Source organism: Anabrus simplex, chromosome 8, assembly GCF_040414725.1.
Source record: "Anabrus simplex isolate iqAnaSimp1 chromosome 8, ASM4041472v1, whole genome shotgun sequence".
NCBI classification, from domain to species: domain Eukaryota; kingdom Metazoa; phylum Arthropoda; class Insecta; order Orthoptera; family Tettigoniidae; genus Anabrus; species Anabrus simplex.
In genome coordinates this window covers 159,427,842-159,441,510 of record NC_090272.1, presented here as the reverse complement: position 1 = coordinate 159,441,510, position 13,669 = coordinate 159,427,842, and positions in this window count along the sequence as shown.

Here is a 13,669-nt window from a genome sequence, read left to right as displayed (position 1 = left end):
TTAAGGTACAAGCCCAGCATTTGCCTGGTGTGAAAATGGGAAACCACGGAAAACCATCTTCAGGGCTGCCGACAGTGGGTCTCGAACCCACTATCTCCCGAATACTGGATACTAGCCGCACTTAAGCGACTGCAGCTATCGAGCTCGGTAATCCTTTGAATTGACTTAGGTATCCTGCGAATGGTGAGGAGGATGAAATGATTATGAACACGACACATACACCCAGCCCCGTGCCAGCGGAATTAACCAAATATAGTTAAAATTCCCGAATCTGTCGGGAATCTAACCTGGGACCCCTGTGACCTAAGGCCATCACTAATCAAAGCACATGTTAACGGAATCATTTAAGTTTTTAAAATCTCTTCGACAATATCTTAACTATTAAGTAGCACTATTCCTGGTTTTTGAATAGATTTTTGCTGATGAGAAGTAGTCTTCAATTAGAAAGCTACACTTCATCTAGTTGCACACTCAGAAAATTACAACGGACTGTGCCGAGCATTGTAACGCACAGAACAAAGACGAATAAAACCTACTTCTTCTTCATACAATAAAATTAAAAGGAAATAGTTTCAATGAGACTAGGCCTTCAAAGAAGTGTTTGCGTTAAGACGTATTATGTGGAGTGTAGAATTATGTAAGAGAAGCGTCTCTATAAATTACACATTTCAGTTTTTTCAATTATACGAAGTATTTTATTTCAATTTGATATTAGACTGCCGGCCCTGCGGGCTAGGGCTAGCGGGACTACTTCTTGCCCGGTGGCCCCGGGTTCGATTCCAGCCAGGAGAGTTCTGACGGCAGGTTCGAGATCCACTCAGCGTACCTGAAAACAACAACTTTGAGGAGTTAGAAAAAGCAGCTTCGGTCTAGAAAACGGCTGAGAGGGTTCGTCGCACAATGACCTGTCATCCGTTAATCTGTAGGCCTTTGAGCTGAACAGTGGTCTCCTGGTAGGTCTCTCAGGGCTGTAGCGCCATTGTGCTCGTAATCCTTCACAAAAATAATTACACCTGTACAGTGTATTACAAATTCGAAAATAATGTAAGCTACGACATAGTTTATGATACACCTACCCATGTCCCAAAACCAAACCAAACCAAACCAAACTCCACGGCACTTAACGCCCTTGAAAGTGCTCTGGCCTGCCCAGCGACCGCTGCTCAGCCGGAAGGCCTGCAGATTACGAGGGTCAGCACGACGCATCCTCTCGGCCGTTATTCTGGACTTTCGAAACCGGGGCCGACATCTCACCGTCAGATAGCTCCTCAGTTCTAATCACGTAGGCTGAGTGGACCTCGAACCAGCCCTCAGGTCGAGAGAAAATGAATAAAGGATTAAATAGTTTAGTAGAATTGGCAATATTACTACGTTTTTAACGCCCCTTCCACTGCTATCGGCTATAAGAGAGTTCGTATGTGTTTCCTCTCTTTAAAATGTTAGTAAACTTAACAACGTTTACTGTGATTCGAACCTACACTTGTCAGGGCAGTAGGTGAGTGTAAACCAACTGCGCTATTCAGTCGGCGTGACTGATTTTATGATATCCTATAAAGAGGTAGAGATTCGTTTAAATAAAGCGTTCCTACACAAAACGACACATTAGTGACCTTGTCTATGTCGCCGGCTAAGTAAGGGACCACCGATCAAGCATCTTCAGCCAGAGTCATCTTGTAGCCTATTAAGGTGGGCCAATTCTTATCCACTCCTCCCATACCCAACAGTACGTGAACTACCCATTCAAGCACTGATTATGCCCAATATATTTTAACTTCAGAGGTCTCTCGGTATTGAGTCTTGGCCAGAGTTCCACTAAAATCACCGAAACATATCAAGTCTAATCTCAATAATGTGTTGATCGTCGCCATAAGACCTATCTGTGTCGGTGCGACGTAAAGCCCCTAGCAAAAAAAAAAAAAATGTGTTGCGAAAGTGCTCGTGCCTTTACCGTTTGTGCCCTTCTACTTCTTGAACCGGTATTTAAAGACGGATTTCTTGTATGACGCAAGTGATTAAGAAACAAATTCTGTTACGGAAGCAATTAGGGGAACCAGTGTTTTAATTTTTTTTAGCATAGTTCTGCATATCGCTAAGTTGGCCATAATTTATTTTAAGGCCCGAGTACGGTATATAATAACTCAAATGAAACAAATCTGCAAGTCCTCACAAAATATCTGTGAAGAATTTACAATGACACTTAGGTCATAAATATTGACGTGAAATTTTAAAAATCAAGAGCCATAAGGAGAACAACACATTAAAAGGCGAAAAATGAACAGAAATTATTATACAGTATTTATTCTAATGCAAGCTTTTTAATAAAAGTTCCAGTAGGCCTACTAGCTCTGAATGCAATAACACGTTCACTTACTCAATATTTGTGTTTATGGCGTTCGTCGTAGTCTTCTCTTCAGTTAATAAACTACTTTATTTGAGGGGCCCGATGACCTTAGATGCTGGCCCCTTTAAACAACAAACAACAAGAAGTAGCTCCTTCAGAATGCTTCCAAGACCTTGGAAACGTCGGCAGCAGTGCATCGATTGCAGTGAGTGCTAGTTTATGGGAACCCTGACTGTTAATTGTGGTCTTTACAGAATAAAGAATAAATAAACTAAACTGCGGTATGAAGAAATATTGGGGCAATTTGGGGGGGGGGGGAAGGCAAGGACATCAAAGGTAATGGAGAAAGAGAATGAATTTAATCAATAGACTTCGCAGATGTCGGTTCATTTCTCAATATCATTTTGCCAGACTCCCTTCTGCATTATTATTAATTAGTTTTACGATTCAAACAGGATTTTTTATTTTTTTATTTTTTACAATTTGCTTTACGTCACCCCGACACAGATAGTTGTTACGGTGATGAAATAGTTTATGGCTTTTAGTGCCGGGAGTGTCCGAAGACAAGTTCGGCTCGCCAGATGCAGGTCTTTTGATTTTACACCCGTAGGCGACCTGCGCATCGTGATGAGGATGAAATGGTGATGAAGACGACACATACACCCAGCCCCCGTGCCAGCGAAATTAACCAATTAAGGTTAAAATTCCCGACCCTACCGGGAATCGAACCCGGGACCCCTGTGGCCAAAGGCCAGCACGCTAACCATTTAGCCATGGAGCCAGACATTACGGTGAAGATGGGATAGAAGCCTAGGAGTGGGAACGAAGCGGCCGTGGCCTTACTGTAATTAAGGTACAGCCCCAGCATTTGCCTAGTAAAAAATGGGAAACCACGGAAAACCATTTTCAGGGCTGCCGGCAGTGGGGTTCGAACCTACTATCTCCCGAATACTGGATACTGGCCGCACTTAGAGAGATTATTAGAGCTTCAAGTAATGTGCTATCATCCTATTATTTTTAGGCTTCGTTCCTTTTGAAATGAATCCAAATGTACTAGACAAAGATAAAATGATTGACTATATCACTCTATGTACATCAGACATCGTCCTGAAGTAAATCTATTACCTCCAACACCAATAGAAGTGCTTAACAACATCACGGCAACCTCCTGCTGTTGACTTTCGCTGTCGTTGTTGGTGTGATGAAGTTAGATACTGGATATGCAGGCCCCAGTGCAGTCTGAAGACCTACTGCCTTCTTGTTTACATGTAAGGTAGCGTGTTTCAAAGTGGACCTCACCTCTACATGCAAACGTGGTATAATTCCGCAAGGCACGCTACATTGCGACCAGTTGATTATTCATGTAGTTGTTTTGCAGTAAATATGAACACCTGGGACTTTTAGCTAACACGTGATGAATTTTTAACAAATTATACAATATCATGAACACTTGTCAGACAGAAGGTAATCATACCGTTAATATCGTCGAACGTTTTACACGCACTAGCGGCTATTCAGTCTGTTGAGGGGGGCTGACGTACGTGGCCTCTCAAACGGAAATTTCATTCATATTTAATTCAATTATTTATGTACTGTATTTCTAATTATACATCTATACTGCTTCCCTAAAATGGACACAATTTCTTTTATTCATATCCTATCGTGATACCCAATGCGACACTCAGTTCAGTTACATATTTCCATCGCTTTCTATGGTATTTCCTATGTGTTGGGCGTAGAGAAAATAGACTCGTTGTGCTTCTGCTAGACTCCAACCCGAGAATGTGCCGTTGCCACGGTAACGCGAGCCTATTTGCCCCAGTAATGGAAGATAATTTGTAGCGAGGTGTGGACATTTTCTCCCTAGAGAGAAAACAATGATTGTTAAAAACCAATTCAATTATAACAATATTTTCACAATTTTCGACATTTCTCGATGTCAATAAAATAAACATTAGTTTAGTAAAGGATATCAGACAAAACAATGACGTACCATGCAAACAAATAAAATTTCATTAAAAGAGATAAGACTACTTGGTGTAACCTCTGAGCATGCCTTGGTAGAAACCTTATTAACTCCTAGAAAAGGAAGGTGTTGGTCTTAAATTGTCCATGTGTAGAGGTGAAAATTGTAAGGTTCGGAGAAAAATGTGATAAGTTTCAGCGTATTATTTCTTTTGGGAGAAAAGTAGACGTTAATGAAAATGGTAGATCAACACCTGATTTGAATATAGTGTAAGCACAAATGTAGTACCAAGACGGGCGGCTTGTACAAGAGCATTTGACAGACGCATCTACGTTACGTTTTAACTGTGTGCTTCTGTGGAAACGGTAGATGCAGAGTGGGTCTCGGCCCATGAGTGGCCACGGCTGCTCCGCGGTCCAACAGCTCTGCACTCTGACCAACCAACCGAGCAGAGGAGGGGCGGTCACGGCTATATCGTGGCTCTACGCCTCTGCATTCGGGAGACGGGACAGGGCTGGACCACACGGCTGGCCCCAACCATCGGCTGTCCTGAAAATGGTTTTCCCCAATTTTCCATTCTCTTGCACTAAGGCGAATGCCGGGACAGTTCCTAGTATAGGCCACGGCCACCAACCCCCTCACCTTTTCCGAGCATCTCCTTCACAGTAACGAAACTCTCGACCTGAGAAACGGCGTTACTGCCCTTTTTTATGCTAGTGGCTTTACGTCGCACCGACACAGATAGGTTTATGGCGACGATGGGATAGGAAATGGCTAGGAGTGGGAAGGAAGCGGCCGTGGCCTTAATTAAGGTACAGTCCCAGCATTTGCCTGGTGAAAAAATGGGAAACTACGGAAAACCATCTTCAGGGCTGCCGACAGTGGGGTTCGAACCCACTATCTCCCGAATACTGGATATTGGTCGCACATAAGCGACTGCAGCTATCGAGCTCGGTGCGTCACTGTCTAAGAGGCCCACCTCCCCCCTCATGGTACGAATGAAAACATTTTTGTAGGAGTTCTGTAGAAGCCAATCTTGTTAACTGTTTTGTGAGTCTCCCCTACGGCGTTTGTAAAAATATGTTTATGACCATTGTGTTCAAGTAAATCTAGGTCACAGAAACAACACCTGCCCCTATAAAATTCACTATTCATCAGACGTCATGGTTTGTAAATTTCCGAGTTCTGTCTTTTTCCTGAGAAGCTTCCTTGTGAATATCAATACAACGTTGGCACTGGTCACTGTGGTGTTTCTATTAGGCTTAGTTTGTGAAAAACGCAGTTATAAAAAAATTAGCATTTTGACGATATTATATTCATTTGGCTCAAGCTTCCCTATCATCATCATCATCATCATTAGTCGTTCTGCTCATCATTTCATTATTGCATCCCGAAACGTCTCAATGCAGAGAGGTTTCTAGCTTTCCTTTATATTGTACCGGTAACGGCGGTACAGACTAAGTCCCCGTTATGAAAATCTTAAACTTACGTGTTATGCTCCGGTCCGCTTACGAAGAACTGACCAGGCAGCGAGCAACTGCTGCGCGCGTGTGACGTAGTGAGCGGGTGACGTCACAGCCTGCCTCGCTGCACTACACAGCCTGGATTGATGCAGAATGTTCTACAAGTTTCGGATCAAATATAAATACGTGCTGCTTCGCTCAGCAGAGCAGTGTCAGTGTGTCAGTGTGTGTTACAGCTTGTTATAGTGAGCAGCAGTGTGCTGCAGAATGTGATACCAGTTTGCGGCCGGGATTTCTATAAGCACACTAGACTGTCGTATTCGCGCAGTCAGTTCGCGGGTGCGGTAACCGAACGTGAAACCGCTGCTAAGTTTCAAGTTCGTGGACTTTAATATAGTCATGCTGAACGTGGACTTATTCAGATTTCCTTATATTGTGACAACCTTTTACTCCGATAGGACGTGAGGTGAATTGTGTATCGTCTGGACATTATTTATTGACTGTTACTCTATACGAGTGTCCAAGACCCGAAAATATCTTCGAGTGTTCGAAATTGAAATTTGATGGACTTAAAACTGATTGCTCCTTGCCGAGGACTCGATACTTTAAGTTATAAACTGTATTTAATCCAAATTTAAATTACCAATCCGTAAATTGTGTCGACATTTTTGAACTGTGCAGGTGTGAACAGCGCATCTCTATTTTAATGAACAGTGCATTTCTACTCTAATGAACAGTGTATTTCAATTCTGCGCACATTTAGTTTATGAACAGTCAAACCAAGGACTGTCAGTACACAGTTAATTTCGTCTTTTGGTTTCAACACGTGAACGAGTTTGATTCACGAGCGGAACATCTTTATTTCATTTAAATTGGACAGTGCTTCAATGAACTAAGTAATGTAACATTACTTCACGTTGTAATAGGTGCAACAAACTTTAAATAACTTTAAACTGGACAATCAGTTCCGAGTGGACTTTACTTTGTGAATGTTTCTTTCACTTGACACGTGATAAAGTTAAATGACATTTCACCGAGACATTTTGTGTTTGGACTTTGTCAAAAGCATTTATAAACACTCTATCATCTGTGCAGAAGCAGCCGTTGCACTAACTCGCCCCAGAGCTGAACGATGTTCATTTATGTTCACCATTTACAAGGACTACCTCGACGCCATGGATCTTCAAAGCACCGAATAGATCTTCTAGAACTTCCATCGGGGGACGAATGGTGGTTCGTCGCTATGGAATGTGGAGCTGCCGGAATCCAAGGACATCGCCAGCCATAGGACGAGGAAAATTTTCGACTGTATACGCTGTACAGAGGTGATATTAATTTCAATCTTTTAATAAACTCTGAAAACAAAGTTTTTAGGATTTCTTTTAAACAAAACCCTCTCCCTCTGTGTGCACTTCAGCGACTGGTACACGCCCTGCGTCTCATCTCTACCGAAGTACCAAATTTACTGTTACAGAGGAGAGGGGTAGAAATTGGCGCCCCAGTCGTATCGGGGCCGATTTGGAGTGCAGTAAAATTAGAAATTAGCGCTTCAGCAATATCAGAACTTAATTATGAGTGCAGCAGACATTAAATTGACACTTAACCATTCTAGGCTCAATTTTGAAGTACTAGTAATTAAGAAGTGCAGTGATAGACAAAATTGCACCAAAATCGTGTGACTTAGTAATTTAATTCAGATACATTTCCAGTACTTTATGTGGAATAACTATTAATATTACAGTGAACTTTCTAACAAGATTTAACTTCTCTATAATAAGAAGTGTTATCAATGATATGGGATAACTTTTGTGTGCTAAATGTCTTAGAGATTTTTCTTTTTGGGAATGTTTGAATGACTTTGAACATGAACTTTTAACCATTGGACAATAATGGTGATATCTGAATCCTTTTCAAGTGGTTTATGATTTTCTTGTTGCTTGGTTTAAATATATTACCATCAAAATGGAAAATATTTTAGCTGCTATTGAAGCTCTTAAGATTAGCTTAAATGAACGTATCGCCAAATCACATGCTCAAATAGGTGCTGATTTACAAGCTCGTATTACCGAGGCTAATGCCGCAACTGCTCAAGTAGGTGCTGATTTACAAGCTCGTATTACCGAGGCTAATGCCGCAACTGCTCAATTAGGTGCTGATTTACAAGCTCGTATTAACGAGGCTAATGCCGTAACTGCTCAATTAGGTACTACTTTAGAATCTCGTATTAATGAGATTAACACTCGTATCAATGAGACCAGTACCGCAACTGCAGCCAACTTAGAAAGTCGTATCACACAAGTAACTAAAATAATTAATACCAAGTTTACCGAAGTTAATGCTAATTTGGAAAATAGGCTTACTAAAGCTGGTTCTGAGATTGAAAAACGATTCTCAGAAACTAATGCGAAGATTAATTCTAAGTTTACGGAAATAAACGAACGCCTCACCCGTGACTTAGAAACAGTAAAACAGGACCTTAAACTACAAATAGTTGAAGACTTAAAAGCTTCTTTTCCTACCTCACATCAATTGATTAAGGAAGTTGAAACCTTAAAGGCAGAATTTAAAGAATCTCATGGCCAGTTATCACAGGCACAAGCAAAAATAGCCTCTATTCAGGATAACATCCATGAATCTTTTAAGACTAACTTTCAGAAAATAAGTAATGAAGTCAATTTACTTAAGACAAAGCAAGAGGAAACAGATAAGCATGTAAAAAACCAATTAGATAGCGCACATACTCAAATCGTTCGCATAGGCCGCGACGTAAATGAAGTGAAGCAGGAACTCGAAAAGGAAGTCCAGAGTGTGGAAAACTCCATCCGTGGGCAAGTTAAGACTATCAAGGTCGAATTGCAAGGAAAAATAGAGACGATTGATAATAGAATCTCTCAGGTGGAGAAGGAGGTGTCTACACACCAGTGTCAAGGGTCTAGTGGAGATACTTCTAGCATTTCCACAGTCTTAAAATTATCAGACGATAAACCTGCAAAATTTTCCGGAAAGGAAGAGTACACAGCGAAAGAATTCCTTCTCAATATTGAAGAATACTTTCAAGAAAATAAAGTACGATTCGATCATCAATTGAGGATAGCTTCTAGATTATTGGAGGGGAAAGCACTAAATTGGTACACAGCATTTAAATTTAACATTAAAACCTATGATGAGTTCAAGGAAGCCTTGTTGAAGAGGTTTTGGAATTCGGAAATTCAGCATTTGATTAAGTTACAATTATACTCTAGGAGATACAACACAGCTATTAATTCTTCACGATATTCTGATTTCCTCATTTCCCAATTAAAAAAGATGCAGTTCTTTGATCCTCCTTTGCCAGAACAGGAGTTAATACAGGTAATAACTTTACAATTTCCGGCGCATGTACAAGAAATTCTTGTGGCAGCCAATGTTCAAGACCTAGAACAACTTGATGATTTATTAAGGAAACTTGACACTGCACATACACAAAATCTACCTAGGGTTACTAAGACGAAAGAGGTTGCAACTAACCATGTCGAAGTTAATAACCCGCCGAGATCGAATCCCGAACCCCGTGAGGAAGTAGAACCACGGAGAGATCCGTTATCTCATTTCCGACGATTCAGGAGACGTCCATACAAGCAAAGTGCGCCTTATAGACGTAATCAAACGTGGAAGAAACCTACCGAATCACTTACTCGAGATAGAGATTCGCCGAGAGCCGAGATCGAAAAAAGATGGAGAGAAACTCGCGAATATATCCAGAATCGAAACCGGGATGAAGGATTACCTGGCGCTACCTCTTTAGAATATCAAGAGCATGCCAGAAGACAGAACACGACGCCTGCGACCAACCTCGAATCGACAGGCGCAATTAAAAAAAAACTTCGACGACACAACAATAAGATTGCCTGAAAACCGTAGTAGAGGGGAAATAATTTGTGTCACTAATATTAATTACTGGTACTTGGATGACTCAGATCTCTTGTATGAAGATCCCACTCCTACAACACCGAAGGTCCAACGAAGCCTTCCAGTTATTAATATTACTTTGGATACCCTTTATGTAACTGCCTTAATCGATTCTGGAGCTCAAGCTTCATTAATGTCTGAGAGGTTAATTGAAATGTTGAAGGGAGGAGAAGACATGTTATTGATACCAGTCGCACAGATTAAAATTAAAGGGATAGTACCGGACAAGCATATCAAATGTAAATTTCAAGCTTTTGTTACATTTGACATTGAAGGTGTCCAGTTCGAGCATATATTCCTAGTTATTTCGCCGATGAAATTCAACGTCATCCTAGGGTCAGATTTCCTAGCCAAGTATGGGGGAATCATTGATTATCCTGCCAACGTCATACGATTTTTTAATATCGACTCTGTAGAGTTGCAGCTGGTAGACTGTAATAATTTGAAGTGCCAAGGTCTGGGTACCCCATTCATAGAAACCGGAGGCAAGATGAGCGATGCTTTGCCTGCCGATGAAATAGATTGCGAAGAGGGTAGACCCGGTCAAGAGGGACCCGTCGAGGGCCAGAAAGTGCCCATTTTTGAGGATATATTCGACGAAGGTCGTGATCACTTCATATTTCTCACCAGCGCGGCTGAAAGCCCAGAGTTCGATTCCCGCGTGGCAGAAGCAACTCGACAAATATTTGAGAAATTCCCTGACGTTTTTGATGACAAACCAGGCGTTATTAGAGATTTTGAATACCAATTGAACGTCAAGGACACCTCTCCTTATAAAAACGGCCCTATCCAGTTCCTGAAAAGTACCGAGAAGAAGCCAGGACTGTGATAAAGGAAATGGAAAATAATGGTATCATTTCTAAATGTGTCACTCCGTATCTAAATCCCTTGGCTATTGTAAAAAAACCGAATGGCAGTCTGCGTTTGTGCCTAGACGCGCGCATGCTCAATGACAGACTTGTATTGGAACATGACCACCCACCTTCACTCAGGGATGTCATCCGGAAATTTAGAGGCATGAAACTCTTCTCTACTATGGACATGACGTCATCTTACTTTCACATCTTATTGGCAGAGGATAGCAGGAAATTCACAGGCTTCATTTTCGAAAACATTACATATGCATTCAATCGTCTCCCTTTCGGGATCAAGAATTCAGGGGCAGTTCTCATCAGGGCTCTTGAGAATCAATTATCCGATGAGATTAAAAAAATCGCAACGATTTATGTTGATGATATCCTGGTAGCTTCGGAGTCCTTAGAGCAACACATTGAAGACGTTAATACGGTACTCAACGAACTCAAAACCAAAAATTTTAAGATAAATGCCTGTAAAAGCCAGTTTTTTAAGACAGAGGTACTGTTCTTGGGTCACCTCATCAGTGGAGACGGGATCAGGCCTAATCCGGCCAAGATTCAAAGTATTTTGGATTTCCCGAAACCCACAAAAATTAAACATGTGAGACAATTTCTGGGACTATGTCAGTTCTTTGCACAGCATTGCCCAGATTACACCAAAACGGTAGCGCCCTTGCAGCTGCTGCTCAAGAAAAATAATAAGTGGAAATGGTCAAAAGAATGCGAGGAGGCTTTTTCCGAAACAAAGAAGATGCTTCAGGGAAGCGTACAGTTAGCATATCCTAACTTTGAATTGCCCTTTTGCCTTGAGTGCGACGCCAGCTCCGTAGGCATCGGTGCAGCGCTATACCAAATCGATCCTAAGAAGCCTGATGTCCGCATCTTTATTTCATTCATGAGCAGGAAGTTGAGACCACATGAGAGGTCCTATACTATTACGGAACTTGAGGCTCTTGCTATTGTATATTCCTTGTTGTACTGGAGGAAGATTATATATGGGTATCCCGTGACCATCTACACGGATCACAAAGCCCTCACATTTATCATGTCTTCTGATCTAACTAGCGAGAGAGTAACCCGGTGGGCACTTTTTATTCAACAGTTCAACATAACTGTTATTCACAGACCAGGAAGAAAGAACATCCTAGCTGATGCTTTAAGCCGCAATCCAGTCGATGTCGTCACTAGTCATCACATAGAAGTCATGAGCAACGAAGATGAGGAATTTCTTAGGAAATTACAGTACTTACCTCAAGCACAGGGGAGAGATAGGAAATCCCGAGAATTGATTAGATTTTTTAAGGGTTTGATTCCTGCAAATGACGATGACTATTTTCGCATCTCAAAGTTGGCTCAATCTTTTTGCTTTCATGATGGACTACTGTATAAGTATCTTGATCAAGCCAAAACCAAACGCCGAATTTATGCTCCTCCACGCTTAAGGTCCAACATTATCTGGCACTGTCATTCAATATCTGGACATGCCGGCACGGATAAAGTAATGATGATCATAAAGGAAAAGTTCACTTGGGAGTACATGAGACGTGATATTAGAAACATTCTCCGAACTTGTGATGTCTGCCAACGAACTAAGCCTAATAATAGATTGTTGAGGGAGTTTCCAAAGCCACTTCTTCCCGAAAAACCTGGTGAAATATTGGCTTTAGACCTATACGGGCCGCTCCCCAAGGCGAACCGCGGCAACAGGCACATTGTGGTGGCAGTAGATGTCTTCTCTAAGTATACGATGCTACTGCCCATACAGAAGGCTAATGCTGGAAACATCCTCCGAAGGATCAAGAAAAACGTTATTCCAGAGATGGGAAAACCGGAGTTCCTACTCACCGATCATGGACCCCAATTTACATCTATGGAGTTCCAAACAGTACTTGAAGAACTCGGTATAAGACACATTATGAATTCTATTCGACACCCAGAGGCTAATCCCGCTGAGAGAATCATGCGCGAGATTGCAAGGTTTTGCCGTTTGTATTGCAGAACTCAACACTGGAAATGGATCGAAGTCTTACCCGTGATGCAGCAATGTGTAAATTCAACTGTTCATGAGTCTACGCAGGACATCCCCATGACTGTACATAGAGATGTCATGCCTGACAGGCCATGGGACCAAGTATTACCATCACCTCAAGATCCAGCAATTACTCATCAGACTCGCGTGGACGCAACAAGGGAGAAGCTCAGACACGCTGCTAGAATCAGAGAGAACCGATACCGAAACCGCGCGTTTCGACAACCACTTAGGGTCAATGATTATGTTTTGATAAGAAAACCAGCTGTTTCACATCCCGAACTTCGCATTTATGCAAAGTTTTGCCCGCTTTATGTAGGACCATATAGGATTGCAGAGGTTCTCGAGAACGGGGCATACAAAATCAAGAAACTGGATGGAAGCATCGAGGGCATTTACAATGCAGTCAACCTAAAGAAATATTTCAGGAGAGAATATCATTAAAAGAAAATCCTGTTGAATTTTCTTTTCCCCAGGAGGAGGGGGAGATGTACCGGTAACGGCGGTACAGACTAAGTCCCCGTTATGAAAATCTTAAACTTACGTGTTATGCTCCGGTCCGCTTACGAAGAACTGACCAGGCAGCGAGCAACTGCTGCGCGCGTGTGACGTAGTGAGCGGGTGACGTCACAGCCTGCCTCGCTGCACTACACAGCCTGGATTGATGCAGAATGTTCTACAAGTTTCGGATCAAATATAAATACGTGCTGCTTCGCTCAGCAGAGCAGTGTCAGTGTGTCAGTGTGTGTTACAGCTTGTTATAGTGAGCAGCAGTGTGCTGCAGAATGTGATACCAGTTTGCGGCCGGGATTTCTATAAGCACACTAGACTGTCGTATTCGCGCAGTCAGTTCGCGGGTGCGGTAACCGAACGTGAAACCGCTGCTAAGTTTCAAGTTCGTGGACTTTAATATAGTCATGCTGAACGTGGACTTATTCAGATTTCCTTATATTGTGACAACCTTTTACTCCGATAGGACGTGAGGTGAATTGTGTATCGTCTGGACATTATTTATTGACTGTTACTCTATACGAGTGTCCAAGACCCGAAAATATCTTCGAGTGT